The sequence below is a fragment of the Schistocerca nitens genome, chromosome 2 (assembly GCF_023898315.1).
Source record: "Schistocerca nitens isolate TAMUIC-IGC-003100 chromosome 2, iqSchNite1.1, whole genome shotgun sequence".
Lineage (NCBI taxonomy): Eukaryota > Metazoa > Arthropoda > Insecta > Orthoptera > Acrididae > Schistocerca > Schistocerca nitens.
The window spans coordinates 741,246,975-741,268,217 of record NC_064615.1 but is presented as its reverse complement, the minus strand read 5'-3'; the positions used below and the strand labels follow the sequence as shown (position 1 = coordinate 741,268,217).

Sequence of the window (21,243 nt, the reverse complement as noted above, 5' to 3'; positions counted from 1 at the left end):
CAGGCGAGTCCATTCACTGAATATTTTCTAGTTCCAAAAGCTGTTGCACCTACGCCGTTCGATACGGCCGCCCATTGACAGCCATAAAAATGAACTCAAGGCGGAGATAGACGCACAAGAGGAAGGAGAACGTGTTACAATAACGTTGATAAGTGAGTGTGCCGTGTTCAAAGATTTGGTCAGTACTTCACGCAACATTTATGCCTCACTACAACATAACACATGAAAGAATCTGAAGCCATTTTGACTATTTTTGACCGTGACTGCCTCAGGAAATATGTTAAGGTTTTTTTAAAGTACCGCTACCAGTCACAAACTTTGTCAACTATTGTATTTCTTATTTATTTAGCGACATGTTTCGAGATTAACCTCATCTTCAGGCTAAATGGCATTACAAAAACAACTTTAAAATAAGGCCATACTGATGTTACATAATCTTTACGTAAATGCTGTGGTCATCTTGTGGAAGAAGAGAAAACTTAGTAAGGGGTACTTTCACTTTGGAAGCTGGACTGATGTTTGCACGAAACTGTTTTGTAACTGTCACTCACTTTTTTCTTTTGGCGTGGCAGTCTTGTAGGGATGCGCTGGCGTGTCTCCGTTTCTGTGCCTCTCCTGGCGACTGTTCACAAATTGTCACCAACACAATAACTTGGAAACACGACCACAAACAGTTCTGTAGTGCAGTTCACAAGGTGGCGGTCGAAATACAGCTGGTTTCGATTTGACTATCGATTTGTCGATCTGTGTAGTGTCAGATGTTTGCCTGTCTTCTGCACGTCTTGTTATCGTATTACAGATGTAGGTTGACGAAATACATTACAAACTGAGCACTTGTTACAATATTATTGAACATATCATGATATAAACTATTTTACTTATTTCCAAGTTATTGCTGGGGCTAGAGTCAAACTACTGTGTCACTAACATAGCAGTCACTTGGAAACACGTTCACAAACAGTTCTGTAGTGCAGTGGACAAGATGGCAGTCGAAATACGGCTGGTTACGATTTGACTACCGGTTTGTCAATCTGTGCGGTGTCAGATGTTTAGATGTCTTCTGCACGTCTTGTTATTACATCTGTAATACGATAACAAGACGTGAAGAACTGTTTGTGATCGTGTTTCCAAGTTACAGCTATGTTAGTGACAATTTGTGAACAGTCACCAGGAGAGGCACGGAAATGGAGGCACCCCAGTACATCACTACGAGACTGCCATGCCAGAAGAGAAAACTGAGTGACCGTTACAAAACATTTTCGTGCAAACATCAATCCAGCTTCCAAAGTGACAGCACCCCTACCTAAGTTTTCTCTTCTTCCACAGGATGACCACAGCATTTACGAAAAGGCTGTGTAACATCAGTATGGCCTTATTTTAAAGTTGTTTTTGTAATGCAATTTAGCCTGAAGATGAGGTTTACATCGAAACATGTCGCTAAATGAATAAGTAATATAATAACGACAAAGTTTGTGACTGGTAGCGGTAATTTAAAAAAACCTTTGTAGTGTCGGCAGACTTGCCAACACTACGCACACTAATTGCAAGAGGCGGCCAAGATGCACGCGCTAACTCACGAAGGATGGAGTGAGGTCTGAAACAGGAGACTTAATGAATGTGATAAAGAAAATACGTATCTTTGGAATATACTTAACTTTTAATACATCCTTGTATACATCGTTCTTGATAAGACATCTGGAGATTGTGGCGATACAAGTGACTCTTTATATACAAGCTATTTAAGGCTAATGGCGCCTTGCTAAGTCGTAGCCGTTAACTTAGCTGAAGGCTATTCTAACTGTCTCTCGGCAAATGAGAGAAATGGCTTCGTCCGTATAGTCGCTAGCAACGTCGTCGTACAACTGGGGCGAGTTCTCGTACGTCTCTCGAGACCTGCCGTGTGGTGGCGCTCGGTCTGCGATCACACAGTGGCGACACGCGGGTCCGACATGTACTAATGGACCGCGGCCGATTTAAGCTACCACCTAGCAAGTGTGGTGTCTGGCAGTGACACCACAACCTTTACATATAACACGTGAACCACCAAAACGATCATGTTATTCAATGATCCTGGGTGCATTATGTGGCGAGAGGTGGGAACACGTAATGCATCCAGGCGTATTGACCAACATGATCGTTTTGGTGATCCAAATGTTATATTGTGGGGAGGCATAATGTTGCGTGAGCGTCCTGACCTCCAAATCTTTGAACACGGTGCACTCAACGGGCAACGTTGTTGTGACACGTTCTCCTTCGCCGTGCACGTCTTTTCAGGACTGCATTCGGCCCTAACTCCGTATTCGTGGATGACATTGCACGAACGCATCGAACAGTGCAGGCGCTGAAGCTCTTAGAACAAGATAATATTTGGTGAATGGACTGGCCTTCCTGTTCCGCCAACTTAAATCCCATTGAGCACATGTGGGGTGCGTCGGAAAGACGTATTGAGACACGTCACTTACACCAACGACTATCCAGCAGTCGTCATCTGCGCCGTTGGAGAAATGGAAAGCTGTACCTCGAGAACTCGTTACTAACCTTGTGGACAGCACGCGAGAACGTTGAAGAGCGTGCATTGCTTCCATGGTGATCAAGGACCACGTCCCTCCATTTGTGATGTCGAGGGGACCATCGTAATTATTGTATCTGAATAAAATTTTTATGTCTGTTCGTCCCATTACGTATTTCTCTTAGTTACTTTCTGTACTATTGTATTGTATTGTATGTTAGCCGGGGGCCTAAAAACGATGGAGAGGCTCTGTCCCCGCCGCAGCCGCAGTGGTCCACAACCCCACGACGACTACCGCAGGCCACTTCACCCCCTCCACCGTCCCACACGGACCACTCTTTCAGGGTTTTTGTGCGGTCCGGCCGCCGGTGGACTCCCCCAGGGAACGTCTCACACCAGACGAGTGTAGCCCCTATGTTTGCGTGGTAATGGTGGTGTACGCGTATGTGGAGAACATGTTTGTGCGGCTGTCGCCAACATAGTGTGGCTGAGGCGAAATAAGGGGAACCAGCCTGAATTCGCCGAGGCAGATGGAAAACCGCCTGAAAACCATCCACAGACTGGCCGGCTCACTGGACCTCGACACAAGTTTGCCGGGCGGAATCGTGCCGGGGACCAGGTGCTCCTTCCCAATCCAGAAAGCCGTGCGTTAGACCACAGGGCAAATCGGGTGGGCTTCTGTACTACACTGTAACAGTTCTTTCTATGGTCCAAATTTCATGGAGCTATGTTTCTCGGCAGTGAAACGTCATGCGAAAGCTACTATTATATATAAGTTTTATACAACAGTGTATGTAGGAGAAAGCAGCATGTTGCTTGTCTCATCTTGGAACATACGCTCTTCGTTATGCTCAACACCTCTCTTGTAGCATCCGAATCAAATGTTCAAATGTGTGTGAATTTCTAAGGGACCAAACTGCTAAGGTCATCGGTCCCTAGACGTACATACTACTTAAACTAACTTATGATAAGAACAACACACACAACGATGTCAAAGGGAGGACTCGAACCTCCGGCGGGAGGGGCAGCACAATCCGTGACATGGCGCCTCAAACCACGCAGCTACTCCGCGCGGCGATGAGCGAGATGCTGGCGCTATCGTGCTTACTAAACGAATCAGTGACGAAACGCACAGCTCTTCTTCTTTGGCTGTACTTTGCGGCTTCATCCATTGAAATCTTGACGATTTCCACTGAGAAAATCACAGTCTAACAAACTTTGTCAAGTTATAGTATCTCATGTTGTGATTATAATCGCCTGAGTAAGAATTTCTGGAGCTGTGGAGCATCAGTTTGAAATTTCTTGTTCGCTGTTAACCTCCGAGGTCCCTTCAGTTCATAAAGGTATCTCTCTGTATATTTTGCACAGGTTCTTGGCATTTTTGCCGAAGACGTATTGTTTTGAAATGTGGGAGTGATAAATTAATCGAATCAAGGGAGTTGCAAATATTCCACATATTATGTAAACTCGAAGCGAATCCTGAGCTTTCACTAAATGTGTTTCGACTGTCTCCTTGTCAAGTGTCTAGCTTTTGTTTTTTGGAAAGGTAAGAACACCATTGTAGATTGAAGGATAACAGAGTCATTCCAGGATATAACGAGCAAATGAAGACTGAGTATGCTCTAGAATGCACGAAAGTGTCCAGGTGAGACACCGTCTTCCGCTGTGTGCAGTATTGTTTCCATCCTCAACGACAAGAGCAACAACATAAAAAAGACGTCTGTAGACTTGCGTCGTACAGGCGCCTATGAGAGCAATAACGTTAAAGAGAACTAATGGATCTTAGTACTCTTTTTCAGTTACAGAGACATATAGGTATCCATCCCACCAAAATTTCAAATATGCTACCTCTTCCTGAAACTGTATAGTTCGGAATTTGTCCTGTAGTGTACTCTACCATACGTCAGCCTTCCCGATTTGATCTCAGCGTTCTTATTACTGATTTTAATATACCTGTCAGACTTTCCATCAGAGTGGTTGCTTTGTTATGAAACTTCTTCATTGGTATTGCGTGGCTCCTCCACTCAGAATCACGCTGTGTGCAAGCCTTCCTGTCACGGAAAACGACTACTGTTTCGTTGTTAGTTCTCGTCCAACTTGGATATTCAGTTCTCTGATGAAACCTAAATCAAGTACGCATTCCCCTACTCGCTACCTGGGAAGAAGTCTGGTGGGGGAACTTGAAGAGTCAATTGCGCACAGACAACAAATGCACTCGGAAAGTTAAAAAAGGAATTTGATTTAATAAACATGTGTTCCAGAATAAGAGAAATTTCTTTAGAAGTAAATCTGATTACGGAGAGGGAAGGAAGACATTTACTTAATATTCTGTTCTCAACGCTCCACTCTGCTGGGGGTGAGAGCTCGAGAAATGTTGGGAAAGCTAGAAATGACAGAAAATTGGATGTGGAGGACTGTCACCAGAGCCCGTCAGGTCCATAAAAAAATGACGTTTAGAAAGAAACAAACAAAAAATTCAACTCGTCTCTGATACAGAAAAAGAGTAAGATAAAGCTTGGAGATATACTGATGGGTGACAAATGAATGAACAACATTTATGAATGCACAGTGAACATCTAGGAAACAACTTTTCGTAGCATTGAAGTTGACACCAGCAAACAAGAAGAACGTTGACGTAGTATTAAGCGGAGGACACTTAGCCTTCAAATGAGATGGTGATGTATATCTTATATAACTAGGTCGGTGTCTCCCACATTTAATCCCATCTTTAAATATGTAACGTGCACTGCACAACAAAATTAAAGACTAACTTTTTTTGAAACCCCGTCATTTTCTCCATTTGCGAAGCAGAAGTCAGAAATTTGGTTCGAAAGTGCCAATAACCTTTCTCTGTAAGGAAGTATACAGATGGCACTCTGTGACGTCACCGTCGGGCTCGGAGAGCAAGCTGTCGACACGTGCAAAGAAAGAGTCAGGTCTGATAAGTGCATCACATTTCACGATAATTCTGGCCAACGCTACTACGGACGTGAAACACCTAGGCAAGGTCGTCACACGCCCCTGCCCCCTTCCCCTCTTGTCCACATCTCACCTCCTTCTCTTGACACCTCTGAAACGGAGGTAATAACTACGAAGGCCAGCGTCGAAATCACGCGGTTTTCATATGGGCAGTCGAGGATAATATTTTGAACACACCGCTGTTCAGAATCGATACAGAATTGTGACAGGATGTCATAAAGGGCGTGACTGAAATTTTCACACATTTCGCGGCCAAAAACGATAGTTTGCAGCGCAATGTGCAATGGGACGACGTTATTGACAACCTTTAACACTGCTGACAAACCCCAGACGATTAACTCTTCCCTAAGGACAAAGTTACGCTGCAAGCCCATTATCGCGCTCTCACCGTTTTGGTGCCAAAAACAAGTTGGTCATAGCGAACTCCCTTTTCAACCACCATAAAAGAAGAAGGTACACGTGGAAAGCCCCAGGAGATACTAGAAGACACCAAATCGACTATATATTAGTAAAATCGCGTTTTAAAAACCAAATCAAGGATTGCAGAAGCTACCCGTCTGCGGATATTAATAGTGATCACAACCTTGTAATGATGAAATGCTTACTCAAACTCAAGCGATTAGAGAGAAAAACGAACAAAGTATGGAACAGAGATAACCTAAAGTCTGAAGAACTAGTGATCCCTTATGCACGGAAAACTGATGAGATGGCATCAAACATTATTCCCGGGAGTACTAACGAGGAGTGGAAACAAATCAAAGAAGGCATACATAAAGCAGCAGAAGAATTTATTGGGAAAGCCAAACCTGTAAACAGGAAAGAGTGGATAACACCTGAAATAATTTGTCTAATGGAAGAAAGAAGACTATACAAAAATGCCTCTGACGAGCAAAGCGAAAACAAATATAGAAAGCTTAGAAACCAAATAAACAGAGAATCTAGGAAAGCAAAAGAAAATTACCTCAACAGCATTTGTAAAGAGGTGGAGGAAAACATGGTTAAAGGAAAAACTGACTTGGCCTACAGAACAATAAAACAAAACTTTGCTAAACGGAAAGTAAAATCTTCAGGAACTATAAAGAACAAAGAGGGCAAGGTACTATTTGGATATGACACGCTGAAGAGATGGCAAGAATACATTGAAGAGCTATATCAAGGAGACCCTCTAACAGATAATATGATAGAATTAAGCGAAGAAGTAGAGAAAGAAGAACTAGGGGACACAATTCTGAAAGATGAATTTGAAAAAGCACTAAAAGAACTACCAGATAAGAAAGCGGCAGGTGTTGATGATATACCTTCTGAACTAATTAAGAAATCAGGAGACAAAATGAAAGCTACATTACTGCAACTCATACAGAAAATATACAAAACAGGTGAAGTTCCTGAAGACTATCAGAAATGCATCATATTCCCCATACCTAAGAAAGCATCTACTATGGACTGTGAAAACCATCGAACACTCAGTCTTCTTTCACACGCATCAAAAATTCTAATAAGAATAATTTTGAAAAGAGTTGAAAACCAATTGAATAGCACTCTAAGTGAAGACCAATTCGGTTTTAGAAGCGGTGTAGGGACGAGGGAAGCAATCTTATCTTTAAGACTAATAATTGAGAAACAAATTTCCAAAAACAAACAAGTATTTATAGCCTTCGTAGACCTCGAAAAGGCATTTGACAATGTTGTATGGCCAGAAATGTTTAGAATTCTGAAGAAGGCTGGTCTGAAATATAATGACAGAAGGATAATCTTTAAAATATACCAAAATGAAACAGCCTTAGTTAAGAAGGAAAACAAAGAAGAAACAGCAAGAATAAGGAAAGGAGTGAGACAGGGATGCCCACTATCTCCAGTAATTTTCAACGCATATATCCAAGAAGCAATAGATAAAATAAGAGAGAATATTGAAGTAGGAATAAAACTTAACGGAATGAAAATAGATATGTTGCGATATGCAGATGATATCGCCATAATTACAGAAAGGAAAGAAGATTTAGAAGCCGCACTCAATGAAATGGAAAACACCTTAAAAGAACAGTATGGAATGAAAATAAATAAGAAAAAGACTAAAGTGATGGTGAGTGGCGCCCTGAACTACAATGAACCCATACGAATAACAATAAAGGGAGAGAAACTAGGGCAGGTTACAGAATTTAACTACTTAGGTAGCAAAATAACAGCAGATGGAAGGAGCAAAAGTGACATTAAAAACAGAATACAACTTGCCAAAATAGCATTCAATGGAAAAAGAAACTTACTGACGAGTAGAAATGTTAGTTTAGACGTAAGAAAGAGAGTCATGAAAACCTATGTGTGGAGTACAGCCCTTTACGGATGTGAAACTTGGACTAGTGGAAAAGAAGAAAAGAGAAGATTAGAGGCATTCGAAATGTGGTGCTACCGGAGAATGGAAAAAATCAGCTGGCGAGACAAGGCTACAAACGAAGATGTCCTCAGAAGAGTGAAAGAAAACAGATCTCTTTGGCGAAATATACAGAAAAGAAGAATAACCTTCATAGGTCACATTTTACGGCATAACAATTTCATTAAGAGAATATTAGAAGGAATCATTGAAGGAAGAACTCGCCGAGGACGACCTAGATTAAGCTACATTCAACAAGTTCAAATGGTTCAAATGGCTCTGAGCACTATGGGACTCAACATCTTAGGTCATAAGTCCCCTAGAACTTAGAACTACTTAAACCTAACTAACCTAAGGGCATCACACACACCCATGCCCGAGGCAGGATTCGAACCTGCGACCGTAGCAGTCCCGCGGTTCCGGACTGCAGCGCCAGAACCGCTAGACCACCGCGGCCGGCTTCAACAAGTAATAAATGACATCGGGTGCCAGACCTATGCAGATATGAAGAAGAAAGTTGACAAAAGAACGGAATGGCGTGCTGCTGCCAACCAACCTGTGGGTTGATAACCGAAGAAGAAGAAGACCGTTTTGGTGTGTAGTATATCGGCAACTTTTGATCTGGTGTACACGGTGGAACCACTAGGGACCGTTTAAAACCATTCGACTAACTTTGAACGTGATCCGAAGCACAAAAAAGTGTTTATATTTTTTCACCCATCTATTTTCTCGTCCTCTTGTGACGTGTGCATGAGGGTAGGTTGGGGCGGGGAAGGGTGCGACATTGACATGCGCGCGAATAAAACGGCAATGGGTCCGTTTAAGTCCATCCCACCATCTCTCTCCTAGGTCAGCAACGTCTTCGGAGACCACCCACACACATTTGTTGGGCAATTTAAGAACATCTTGTAGAGAGACCCTCATCTATGGATCCCTAATTGGTGGCGTGAAGGGCAGCTTGTGACATCTGGAGGGTCACATCGCACAAACGTAAAGAGATATTGCTACCCGGTGCAGAGGTGTCTCAGTAAGCTTTTATGTCTATTTTAGGTGTAAATGAGACTAACACTAGCAAACATGTTGTTGCAAAGCTATAGTTCAGCAGACTTGTTCTCCGAGAACAACGAACGGGTCAGTGATATTCTGAGATGGTGATCAAAAGGCCTTATGGTATACTGAATGCTATTTTACAGCTGTTGAAACTGTTTTTCATGAGCGAAAATACATAAGTTAGTTGTGAGTATCAATGTGCAGGCAGGAGTTTGACGAATAATTTTTGCAGCTTCAATGCCGCTAGAAGTTGCATTTAACCCGTTCCCCGTGCGGGAAACACTTCACACCCTTTCACACAAAGGTATCCATAGGCTTTCAGCGAGGAGATCATTGTCAAGTCTGCGGATCACCCTTGTAAAACTACACAGTGTGAAAAATAAACTCGTCGTGAATAACATTAATCTCTTTGGTCTTCATACGAAGTAATGTCTCCATGAGCCTACAAAAAAGCTTCCAATCGCTTTGGTGTCTCAGGATTCTGGACGTCGTCGTCATCCAAAGACAACGCCTCGTTAACGTAGCTATCCCTCTCTGTCTCTTGACATCTGTACCATTCATCCCTAACTACATAAATTCATTCCACTGATTTAACTTCGCGGTGTGGGTATTCTGCAGTTGTCTCCTGATTTTCTTTTCAGAATTTTCTCTTCGGAGGCGTTACTTTATGAAATCACAGTACTGAGTTAATTGGACTACACTCTTTTAAATAAAGGTAGCTGCGATAAAATACAATGGGCGAAATGTTAGCTGAAATTTGTAAATGTTAGCTGCAGTTTGTGCGTAGATCAGGCAACAGTATAAAGAGTTGATGGAATAGTAATTCGGTTACGTCAGTTCCATGGAATTTATAATACCTTCAAAGGAGGTAGTAAGATGAGTATTGACAAAGATATAACAACGGTAATGAAATGTTGTGGAATTAAACAATACGATTCAGAGGAAATTAGTTGGAAAATGAGAAACGAACTAAATTTCTAGATTAATGAATGATGCGCTAGTGACAACATTGACATGTGAAAAGCTTCCGAAGCGATTTCGAAGAATAGTTTAAGTTGGGGAAAGCAGTAAGATGTTCTGCGGATGTTTTTATTGCGTAAGTAAGGGCTTCTTGTTTGTCGTGACGGGAATAGCCGCTGGATACCCGTGGGAGAGAGGTGACAAACTGGTCAAGACACTGGACTCGTATCCGGGAGGAACGCAGTTCAAAACGCCGCCTCGCCATTCAGATACAGGTCTCCACTAGTGTCTCAAAACCGCAAGGGGCGGTTGCTGTGGAAAGGACACAGCTTCATCTCAACACCACCTGTTTTCAGTGCCATCTCATCTGTATGGTCAGATGTTGTTGACATGTGTTACGGCATGCAGTGTGAGTAATTACCATGATATGATAATGAATCACTTGAAAATATGTACAGAGACGAAATTTGTAATAGCGTCTAAAAGGAAACGAAAGAACACTTCAGTAGCGAAAGTGTTACCTTTTAGACATTCCTACATGACCGTGTCTCTCAAAAATTGCAAAATCATTTAATGACTTTGCAATGAGCAGGACGTTAGATCATACACTCAATTCTTTCTTCTTCTAGAGAACCAGAATTTACCTTTTTCTGAAGAATTGACTTAGTGACGATACCATCCTCGCCTTCAGAAATGGCCATTCCTCTCCTTGTTTGCCATGAGGCGTATTTAGGAGAAATCACACCCCTCGATTCTATAACAAAGTCGTCTAAGTTGAACGCTATTTAAAACTTCTGTAAATGCTTTAAAAAGTGAGATAGATGCTAGAGCAGGCATTCACCCAACGTGACCGAAAAGTACACGTCGCACTAGGAGGACGTTAAACATTGTCGCCTCCATTCAGAGGTCCTTGCTACGGCCCAGGTCACAAGAAACCAGTGGATATATGTAAATTTCATAGAGCAGGAAACAAAAGAAATAAACGGAAAAGTAACATGATTAACGCGAGTTGTTGTAGTTGTTTGTCCGAATACTTGTTTGATGCAGCTATGCACGTTAGTATATGCTGTGCAAATCTCTTCATCTCTGCATAGTTATTGCAACCTAAACTATCTGAACCTGCTTACCGTGTTCTTGCCTTGGCCTCGCTGTAAAATTTTACTCCGCTGCCTCCCAACCACACATATTTCCCTCTAATAACAAATTAAAAAATGGCTCTAAGCACTATGGGACTTAAAATCTGAGGTCATCAGTCCCCTAGAGTTAGAACTACTTAAACCTAACTAACCTAAGGACATCACACACATCCATGCCCGAGGCAGGATCCGAACCTGCGACAGTAGCTGCCACGTGGTTCTGGACTGAAGCGCCTGGAACCGCTCGAGCACAGCGGCCGGCTAATAACAAATTTACTGTTCTTTGATGCTTCAAGATGCATCCTATCCTTCAGTCCCTTCTTTTAGTCACGTTGTGCCATAAATTTTTTCCCCAGTTTGATTCAGTACCTGCACATTAATTACTCTCCAATGAGCACTCGTTTGACACCACTGAAGTTGCAAATGGCGGCAATTTGGGGTCAGCAGAACGCAAGCTACAGGGCGTCTGGCTCGGAGGTGTCCTTGAAGTAACCGATTTGTAGCATTTCGTTGTGTCACTACGCTGTCAACTGCTGATGGCATTGCTGCTCATGATTCAGTATGATGCTCCATAGCCATACGTCAAACACGGTTGTCTTCCACCTCGATAGTGGCACATGGCCGTCCAGAGCCCGGTCTTCTTGCAACTGTAAATTCTCATGATCGCCACCGCTAGGAGTCTACATCTACATATTCATTTATACTCCGCAAGCCACCCATCGGTGTGTAGCGGAGGGCACTTTACGTGCCACTGTCATTACCTCCCTTTTCTGTTCCAGCCGCGTATGGTTCGCAGGAAGAACGACTGTCTGAAAGCCTCCGTGCGCGCTCGAATCTCTCTAATTTTACATTCGTGATCTCCTCGGGAGGTATAAGTAGGGGCAAGCAATATATTCGATACCTCATCCAGAAACGCACTCTCTCGGAACCTGGCGAGCAAGCTACACCGCGATGCAGAGCGCCTCTCTTGCAGAGTCTGCCACTTGAGTTTGCTAAACATCTCCGTAACGCTATCACGATTACCAAATAACCCTGTGACGAAACGCGCCGCTCTTCTTTGGATCTTCTCTATCTCCTCCGTCAACCCGATCTGGTACGGATCCCACACTAATGAGCAATACTCAAGTATAGGTCGAAGAGTGTTTTGTAAGCCACCTCCTTTGTTGATGGACCTCATTTTCTAAGGACTCTCCCAATGAATCTCAACCTGGTACCCGCCCTACCAACAATTAATTTTATATGATCATTCCACTTCAAATCGTTCCGTACGCATACTCCCAGATATTTTACAGAAGTAACTGCAACCAGTATTTGTTCCGCTATCATATAATTATACAATAAAGGATCCTTCTTTCTATGTATTCGCAATACATTATATTTGTCTATGTTAAGGGTCAGTTGCCACTCCCTGCACCAAGTGCCTATCCGCTGCAGATCTTCCTGCATTTCGCTACAATTTTCTAATGCTGCAACTTCTCTGTATACTGCAGCATCATCCGCGAAAAGCCACATGGAACTTCCGACACTATCTACTAGGTCATTTATATATATTGTGAAAAGCAATGGTCCCATAACACTCCCCTGTGGCACGTCAGAGGTTACTTTAACGTCTGTAGACGTCTCTCCATTGATAACAACATGCTGTGTTCTGTTTGCTAAAAACTCTTCAATCCAGCCACACAGCTGGTCTGATATTCCGTAGGCTCTTACTTTGTTTATCAGGTGACAGTGCGGAACTGTATCGAACGCCTTCCGGAAGTCAAGGAAAATAGCATCTACCTGGGAGCCTGTATCTAATGTTTTCTGGGTCTCATGAACAAATAAAGCAAGTTGTGTCTCACACGATCGCTGTTTCCGGAATCCATGTTGATTCCTACATAGTAGATTCTGGGTTTCCAAAAACGACATGATACGCGAGCAGAAACAGATTGACGTTTTGCGCATCTGCTCGACGACCCTTCTTGAAGACTGGGACTATCTGTGCTCTTTTCCAATCATTTGGAACCTTCCGTTCCTCTAGAGACTTGCGGTACACGGCTGTTAAAAGGGGGGCATGTACAGTGGCTCCATTCCTCCCAAGTCATTCTGCAACATCGCAGAAGGACCATCCAGTTTCTCGTAGCCCTGTTATGCAACCTCGTTCAAACTCAGTGAGGTGTTGATAATCGCGTCTTTGTCGCCTTAAAGGCATTCTTAACTAACGTCAGCTTCCCATGTCCACTCTGAAGGGTAACTGACACTGACGACCGTTGCAGCATGTATTTAAAGAAAAACTAATTTGCATCCTTGTAGTGGCGCTACTAGCGCCACTCTTGTGTGACTGGCGCCAAATCTTAATAATCATCTTTCAGATGTAGAGATAGGTCTACAAACTTTTGTTTATGTCTTACAACTAATTCTTCGTGTCACCTTTTGTTTCCGTCGGTGTATTTTGGTGTCCAAATAGCAAAATCATCTATTACTTTTAGTATCCATTTTGTACTCTAATTCCCTCAGCATCGCCAGATTTAATTCGATTATGTTCCATTCCGTTTAACTGCTCTTTAAGTCCTTTGCTGTCTCTGAACAATGCGTTCGGCAGACCTCACAGTTTTTACTTCTTCCCAAAGAATTTCAATTACTTATGTAAATTTCTTTTTGATTTCCCTTAATGCTTAACTACTCATAAGAAATCTCTTATGCACTCCATCTTCAGGCCACAAGTGGACCATCGGGGCCATCCGACCAGCGTGTCATCCTCAGATGAGGATGTGGATAGGAGGGGCGTGTGGTCAGCACACCGCCCTCCCGGTCGTTATGATGGTTTTCTTTGACCGGAGCCGCTACTATTCGGTCGAGTAGCTCCTCAATTGGCATCACGAGGCTGAGTGCACCCGGAAAAATGGCAACAGCGCATGGCGGCCTGGATGATCACCTATCCAAGTGCGGGCCACAGCGCTTAACTTCGGTGATCTGACGGGAACCGGTATATCCACTGCGGCAAGGCCGTTGCCTAAGAAGTCTCCTACGGCTACAAAAAACACATAATTGTTCAAAATTCACATGTGGTATAGATCTTTAGAGAAAGGATGTCAAAAATGTGACATCAGTTATAATTAGGACTCTAATTACCGTTTTACTTGAAACAGGCGAAATTTTCTCACTGATCTGGCAGTCACAATGTTTTGCGCAGCATTATGTGGCAATACTCGGAGCCGAAAATCCCGTCATGCATTGGTGTACTGTTGGCGGAGGAGCAGCTGCCAACGGCTTTAAATCGACCTTTTTATCGGGTACGTTTGTAAATTGTATGAACGTATACCTCGGTCAAAATAACAGAGTGTCTAACAGTCGAATAGGGGAGGGGGACGTGTTGTTGGTTCACCTTTATCTGTGCAACCGAATACTCTGTTCAGTGGCATTAAGTGAGGAACTGCCGAAAGCCTGAACAACCAACTTTAAAAACGCAGACCGCTTCGAGATGTACAGGAAGAGTCAATGAAGTTCTGGAAAGTACCGACAAGGATGTGGGGCCCTTCTGGCTCCAGTGCTGTGCCAAGCTGCACGAGGCTTCTCGGTGGAGGATCCATGACGCGAGTAGCTCGTTCGAGTGGTCCCACAGATTCTCGATTGGATTTTTTAGACGTTTGTATTCCCTTTCACCTGCTTCATTTGCTACATTTATATATTTTATCTTTTCATTAACTAAATTCAATATGTCCTGTGAATCCGAGGATTTCTACTAGGCCTTGTCTTTTTATCTATTTGATCCTCTGCAGCCTTCACTATTTCATCACTCAAAGCTGTCCATCTTGTTCCGCTGTACTCCTTTCCCTAGTTATAGTGAATCGTTACATAATGCTCCCTATGAAACTCTCAAAGAACCTTTATTTCTTTCAACTTATCTGGGTCCCATCTTTTTAACTTCCTACCTTTTTGCAATTTCTTCAGTTTTAATCAACTGTTCATAGTCAATAAATTGTGGTCATACTCCATATATGCCCCTGAAAAATCCACATTTCTGGAGCCTCTCTCTTCTTCTTGTCTGAACTGTTTCTCCACCACATTTCACTTCGCTTCACGCGCTAACATATACCATATTACCCCAGATGTTCCACTGTTAGTGGAGAAACAGACTTAATGGGTGGAATCGATCAAAATTCACTCATTCCTAAAAGTTTCGCAACTGGCTTGATAAAAAATAGATAAACGCTAAGGTGGTTGTTTTAATGCTTCAGATGTTCCACGCAGTTTCCCCTCATTTTAGTGCAACACACAGCTCGTTCAGACAACCACGTGAGACGACCAGAAAACTATTCTGGTAATGTTATTCAAATCGCGTGACACATTGTCTTGGATGTCGGTTACGTCATCAAATCTTTTGACCCTTCATTTTAATTTCTGCGCTTTGTAGTTCTGAGGTAGGTTCGTAAAAATAACATCAAGTCTCGTCACCCCTGATTATTTTTTCAAGTCAATCTGCGGCAGGCGCCACGCTTCTTTGTTTTTATTAATGAGCCAAGGCGTGCGAAACAAACTTTGTAAATACGTTTCTCTTCTTCAAAACATTCTGGAGAGTGTCTTGAACACTTGATTTATGGGTGTTGCTTCATTGTGATTTGTGACAGAACAACGTTGACGCACCGCGTCCACACGTCCACTGCTTAACACTCTCTGCTCACAGTTGACTGGTCGAATGCACATCTGTTATTTACGTTTGTGATTTCAAGCTGTCATCATAGTTACTGCGCTGACGTCACTTATAATAAAATCAGTCACTCAACTGCACTTCATTGGTGAATGTTAAGTTACAATGTAACTGACTCTACCAGCCGTGATAGCGCTCGTCTTCATCCATGTCAAATAGGCATTCCGATAGTTGCATCTTTAACAACCGTCATGCACCCTGGAAACAGGAGTTAAGAAATATGCTAACGGAATTTTCTGCGGCGCAGTTCCCTAATACGTGTTAATTCAGAAATGGATCGTGGACGAAGAATGTCGACGTAGTAGCCTATATGAATTCAAGTTTAATGACAACTACTAACTTCACTGTATTGGTCGTCTTCTGGTCGAAATTATGATCTTAATTCATTGTAGTCCGGCATGTACAAGGAGCAATCAAATTAAAATGAGATAAATGGGAGAAATTAAGTAAACTATTTGTTGTTTCAAAATTAATCAACATAATTGTTAATACATTTATCCCACTGTGAGACAAGACGGTCAGTGTCGTCATGGAAAAAATGTATGCGTTGTCTATGGAACAGTGATTGTATACAGGCGTCCACAGTTTCGTCCGAAGCAAATCAACGGCCACGAACATCTTTCTTCATGCCTCCAAAAATATGGAAATCGCGTGGTGAGTGATTGCGATTCTGTGAGAGCTTCTCAGCGAAACTTCTGCAGTGTAGTCGAAACAACCTTGGCGAAACGTGGGCCTGAAGAAAGACATTCGTGTCCGTCGATTTGCTTCGGACGAAGAGGTGCACATCTGTGTACAGTCATGGTTCCGCAGGCAATCGCAAATATTGTTCCTTGAGGGCATTGACCTTCTTGTCTCACGGTGGGATTTGAGCGTTGTTAGAGGCGTATACTCCTAACCCGTCTAACGTTTGCAAACATGGGAGTTACTTTTTCTTGCTTCTAGTAAGGCCATTCGAATTGAGGTTGGTTCTTTTCAAGCAACACAACAATACATTTTGAAGCTTGTGCGTATATGCTGCGAACACCCACGCTAATCCAGACGGCAGCGTTTCGTCCATTGGATTGGCCGTGGTATGAATAGAATGATCTCCAGCGTTTTAATTATGCAGCTCTGGAAATATATTTATCAGGTCTTTTTTTCCCTACTACTCTCAGTACCGCCATTTTCTTGTTATTAGAAAGCGCCCTGTATTGAGAATTTCATGGAGCCAAATAAAATGTCCAAGGGACAACACGCCTTTCAGTACTTCTTGGTAAAATTGCTCCTATGGAAACAAACTCGTCAGAACAACATAAGCCTAATATGATAAAGTAATAAGGAATTATGAAGATGTAATAGGGTAATTTTTACCTTGGTTAGGTCCATATAAAGGGGTCTGGGGAACAGTTGAATTTACCGTTTTTAATGATGATACTCCTCCATTGGAAACGAACTAGTGATAACTGTCTAATTTTAACAATACAGTATCAGAGAAATTAGAAAATATTACAGGGTAATTCTGTGGGTTTTTAGGTTCAAATAAAATATCATTGGGGGGCAACTGATATTACAGTTCTTCCTTATGAAACTTTGTCAACGGAAAAGAAGACGTCGGAACTGTCTAATAATAATTTTGTGTGATTTTAATGAAACGTTAAGGTATGCAAGGTAATTCTATGCACGTTTAAGTTCAAATAAAGTGCCTTGGGGGGATCTCAACATCTCTGTCCTTACCGATGACATTACTCCTATGGAAACGAACTAGTCAGATTTCTCGGGGTCTAGCTTTGACTAAACAGTAAGGTGTCATCCGGTAATTGTTGAAATAAAGTGCCGTGGGAAACACCGGACGTTTCTGTTCTCCCAGGTGAAATTCCTTGTACAGTAACGAACTAATGATGACTGCCTAAACCTAATGTGATATCGAAACACAGATGATTTTAAGACATAAGTTGCCAGTAGGCATTGATTTATATTAAATTGGCAAGTTGAATGTTTGTGCCAGACTGGGATTCGAAACCAGGTTCAAATGGCTCTGAGCACTATGGGACTTAACATCTATGGGCATCAGTCCCCTAGAACTTAGAACTACTTAAACCTAACTAACCTAAGGACAGCACACAACACCCAGTCATCACGAGGCAGAGAAAATCCCTGACCCCGCCGGGAATCGAACCCGGGCGTGGGAAGCGAGAACGCTACCGCACGACCACGAGCTGCGGACCTCGAAACCAGGTCTCCTGCTTATTGGGCATATGTGCTGACAACTACGCCATCTGGACACAGATGTCATCGCAACCTTATGGAATACCCAAGCACGTATCCTGTCAGACCCAAATTCTCAGCCTATACCAGTGATGCAGTGCCCCTACATATGTCCGAAAGAACAGAAACCGCATATATAATTAACGTGATGACAGCTAAAAATCCTTTCACTGCAGATGCTCTCCAAGCTCCAACTATTACGGAAATCGGCGAAATGTTGCGAGTAACAGGGCTAATGACGAGGGCCACTATATCAGTAGTGTGTGGTATAAATTGACAATCTGTGTCTGACAGAAGGCGTACAAGGAAGTCTATGCAGTTGCCCTGACCACTGTGTCTGGATGGTGTAATGGCCAGTGCACCTTCCAAGTAAGTTGAAACCTGTATTCGAATCTCAGTCTGGCACAAATTTTCAACTTACCCATTGATATAAATCAGTACCCATTGACAGCTAACCTCTTTAATCGCTTTGTGCCTTGATCAAAATGGTGGCCGTTCTGTTGGACATGTCTGAAAGAACAGACACCATATATCCAATATGATACACTTTTAAGGAAATGTTAGGATGCGATAGGGTAACTCTGTGCACGTTTAGGCCCACATAAAGTTCTGTCACACTTAACGTTATAGTGTTTCTTGATGAAATTTCTCCTATGGAGACGAACTGATCGGGATAGCCTATTTATAATTTCGAATGGTTATAACGAAATGTTGGCAACGACCTTGCCGCAGTGGATACACCGGTTCCCTTGAGATAGCCGCAGTTAAGCGCTGTTGGGCGTGGCCGGCACTTGGATGGGTGACCATCCTGCCGCCATGCGCTGTTGCCGTTTTTCGGGGTGCACTCAGCCTCGTGATGCCAATTGAGGAGCTACTCGACCGAATAGTAGCGGCTTCGGTCAAGCATACCATCATGACTGGGAGAGCGGTGTGCTGACCCCACGCCCCTCCTATCCGCATCTTTTTCTGAGGATGACACGGCGGTCGGATGGTCCCGGTAGCCCACTCGAGGCCTGAAGACGGAGTGCTTTTTTTTTATAACAAAATGTTAAGGTACGGCAACGTGTGTTTTTAAGTCCAAAGAAAGTGCCCTGGGGACACCCAAAGATACAGTTGTTTCTTGGTGCAATTCCTCCTACGGAAACGAATTAATGAGAACTGCTTGAACTTTTAAGGAAATGTTAAGGTGCGACAGGTTGATTCTGTGCACATTTAGATCCAAAAAGAGTACGCTGGGACACACCGGACGTTATAGGCTTCCTGTGTTAGGGTGCGACAGGTTGATTCTGTGCACATTTAGATCCAAAAGGAGTACGCTGGGACACACCGGACGTTATAGGCTTCCTGTTGGAATTCCTCATATGGAGACGAACTTGTAAGAACAGTCTAATTTCGCACGGTTACAACGAAATCTTAAAGCATGACGGGGTAATTGCGTATGCATAGGTCCAAATAAAGTACCCTGGGAACACCTAACGACAGTTCGTTCTTGGTGTAGTTCGTCCAACGGAAATAAACTAGTGATAGTTGTGTGATTGTTATTGTGGTATAGCCTTAAGGAAATGAGGAGGTGCGGCGCTCGCGTTGACGCGGCGTTCTCGGCCGACAGGCGCGGTGGAGCGCCGCGTGGACGGCGTGGCGCTGGCGGGGGCGGCGGCGGCGGGGCTCGCACTGCTGCTGCTGGGCGGCTGCGTGCTGTGCCGGAGGCGGCGGCGCCGGAGGCGGCAGCGGAGGCTGCGCCGCGGCCGCGGGGGCATGGCGAGGGCGGCGGTGCGAGGGCCGCGCCCACCCGCCCCCGCGCCGGCCGCGCCGCCCCCGCGACACCTGCACCACCACGGCGCCGGGGGTGGCGGCGGCAGCGGCGGCGGCGGAGGCGGCGGGCCGTCGAGCGGTGCGGCCAGCACGCGCTCCTCGGTGCACCAACACCAGCACCAGCATCAGCACCAGCCGCACGTGTGCGACGAGCTGGGCGAGCGCTTCGCCAGCAGCGTGGACAGCGTCTGACACAGCCTGCCGCGGCTGCCGTCGGCGGCGCTGCTGCTGTGGCAGCTGGTGGCGCGCCGGCGCGCGCTGCGCTGGACCGGCTAGCGCCCCACCCCCACCCTAGTTCCGCTGCAGCTCCCCTCGTTACCGACTCGCCGGAGCCGACGCCGACACCGACGCCGACGCCGCGTATTCCGTGTTACCGAGCCGTAAGATAAGGACGAGCTTTGTGGAACGGAGGTGACCTCGGTCACTGTGACGCCCCAGAAGGGTCCCCGTTTCCGATACGGCTGCCGTACTGGGAAACGCGGCAGGAAGGGAATCCCGCCGAAAGCACTGGGCTGCGCAGATGAACGTTGCGACGCTACGCAGACACGCTAGGAGAACGAAGCGTCGCAGCAGCTGCAACTGTCTGTTCCCTTCGAAATGCCACACGTCTTCCCGACCTCTGTCAGTCTGCGGAGTTGTCTAAAACTGCTACTGACCTTAGTTCCGTCACTATGAAAGTGTCTCTACTGTCGCTTTTCAGCAGAATAGAACCTCTTCTCTCCTCCTTGCGTATTTGAGTCTTCCTTTTACCTGTTTTATCTTTTCTCACTCTCAGCTACTAAGTGAAATTTATGATGTTACTGTCAGAAGCCTCACCTCGATCTTAACTCGCCTTCTGTCTCACATTTCACTTTCCTTATGCGTAAGCTCAACTCGGCCGCATCGTCCTCCTTTCCGCGTCTCTATGTTCTAACCACCCTTCGAGCCTGTAACCGAGACAATTCCAACGCTTCGTTTAGTCTTAAATGTTCCAGTTCTAGTGATTTACTTTATATGCCAGCAAGCTTCACGTAAAAAAAGTTTCAGTTACCTTAAAACCGTAATAAACTGGTCCAATTTACTCCGATTTACATTCAGCTCGTAACTTACTGGAGTGAAATTGCCTTAAAACAGTCAATATATCCATGGCCATATCCGTTGAAATATCCCCCTGCCCCTCTGCCGTCACCTCTCGCCCTTTGGGAGTATCGTTGAGAACACAGATACTTTCGCAACTGCAGTTGTACAGGCGATATTTCGGAACAGCTTTTCGTACTGCTGTGGTCACCATATTCGTCTGGTGAAGGCTTTTGTAGGAGCAGATTTTATTTTTAAAACTCTGGCCAGTTACTTATCCCTGCAGAGCTGTCAAGAATTATTTTAAGCTGTTGACACTACGAGACATTACAAGCTTTCCTATTTCTTGACTTCCTTTACTCACAAGATTGGAAAAAAAAGAACGTTTACTTCCTTCTTAGAAATTCAACCGCTGGTCAGTGCTCAAAGACTGTTTTTTCTCTGC

General features: G+C 44.1%; 1 protein-coding gene across 1 annotated transcript in view; it reads left to right on the top strand.

Annotated features, from left to right (window-relative positions):
* Positions 1 to 19,578, top strand: part of LOC126236959 (cubilin) — a 1,328,660-nt gene extending 1,309,082 nt beyond the window's left edge. The window contains exon 16 of the mRNA XM_049946657.1: positions 19,540 to 19,578. The gene's annotated coding sequence lies outside the window, so the exon portion shown is untranslated. The remainder of the gene's footprint in view (positions 1 to 19,539) is intronic.
* The last annotated feature ends 1,665 nt before the right edge of the window (positions 19,579 to 21,243 follow it).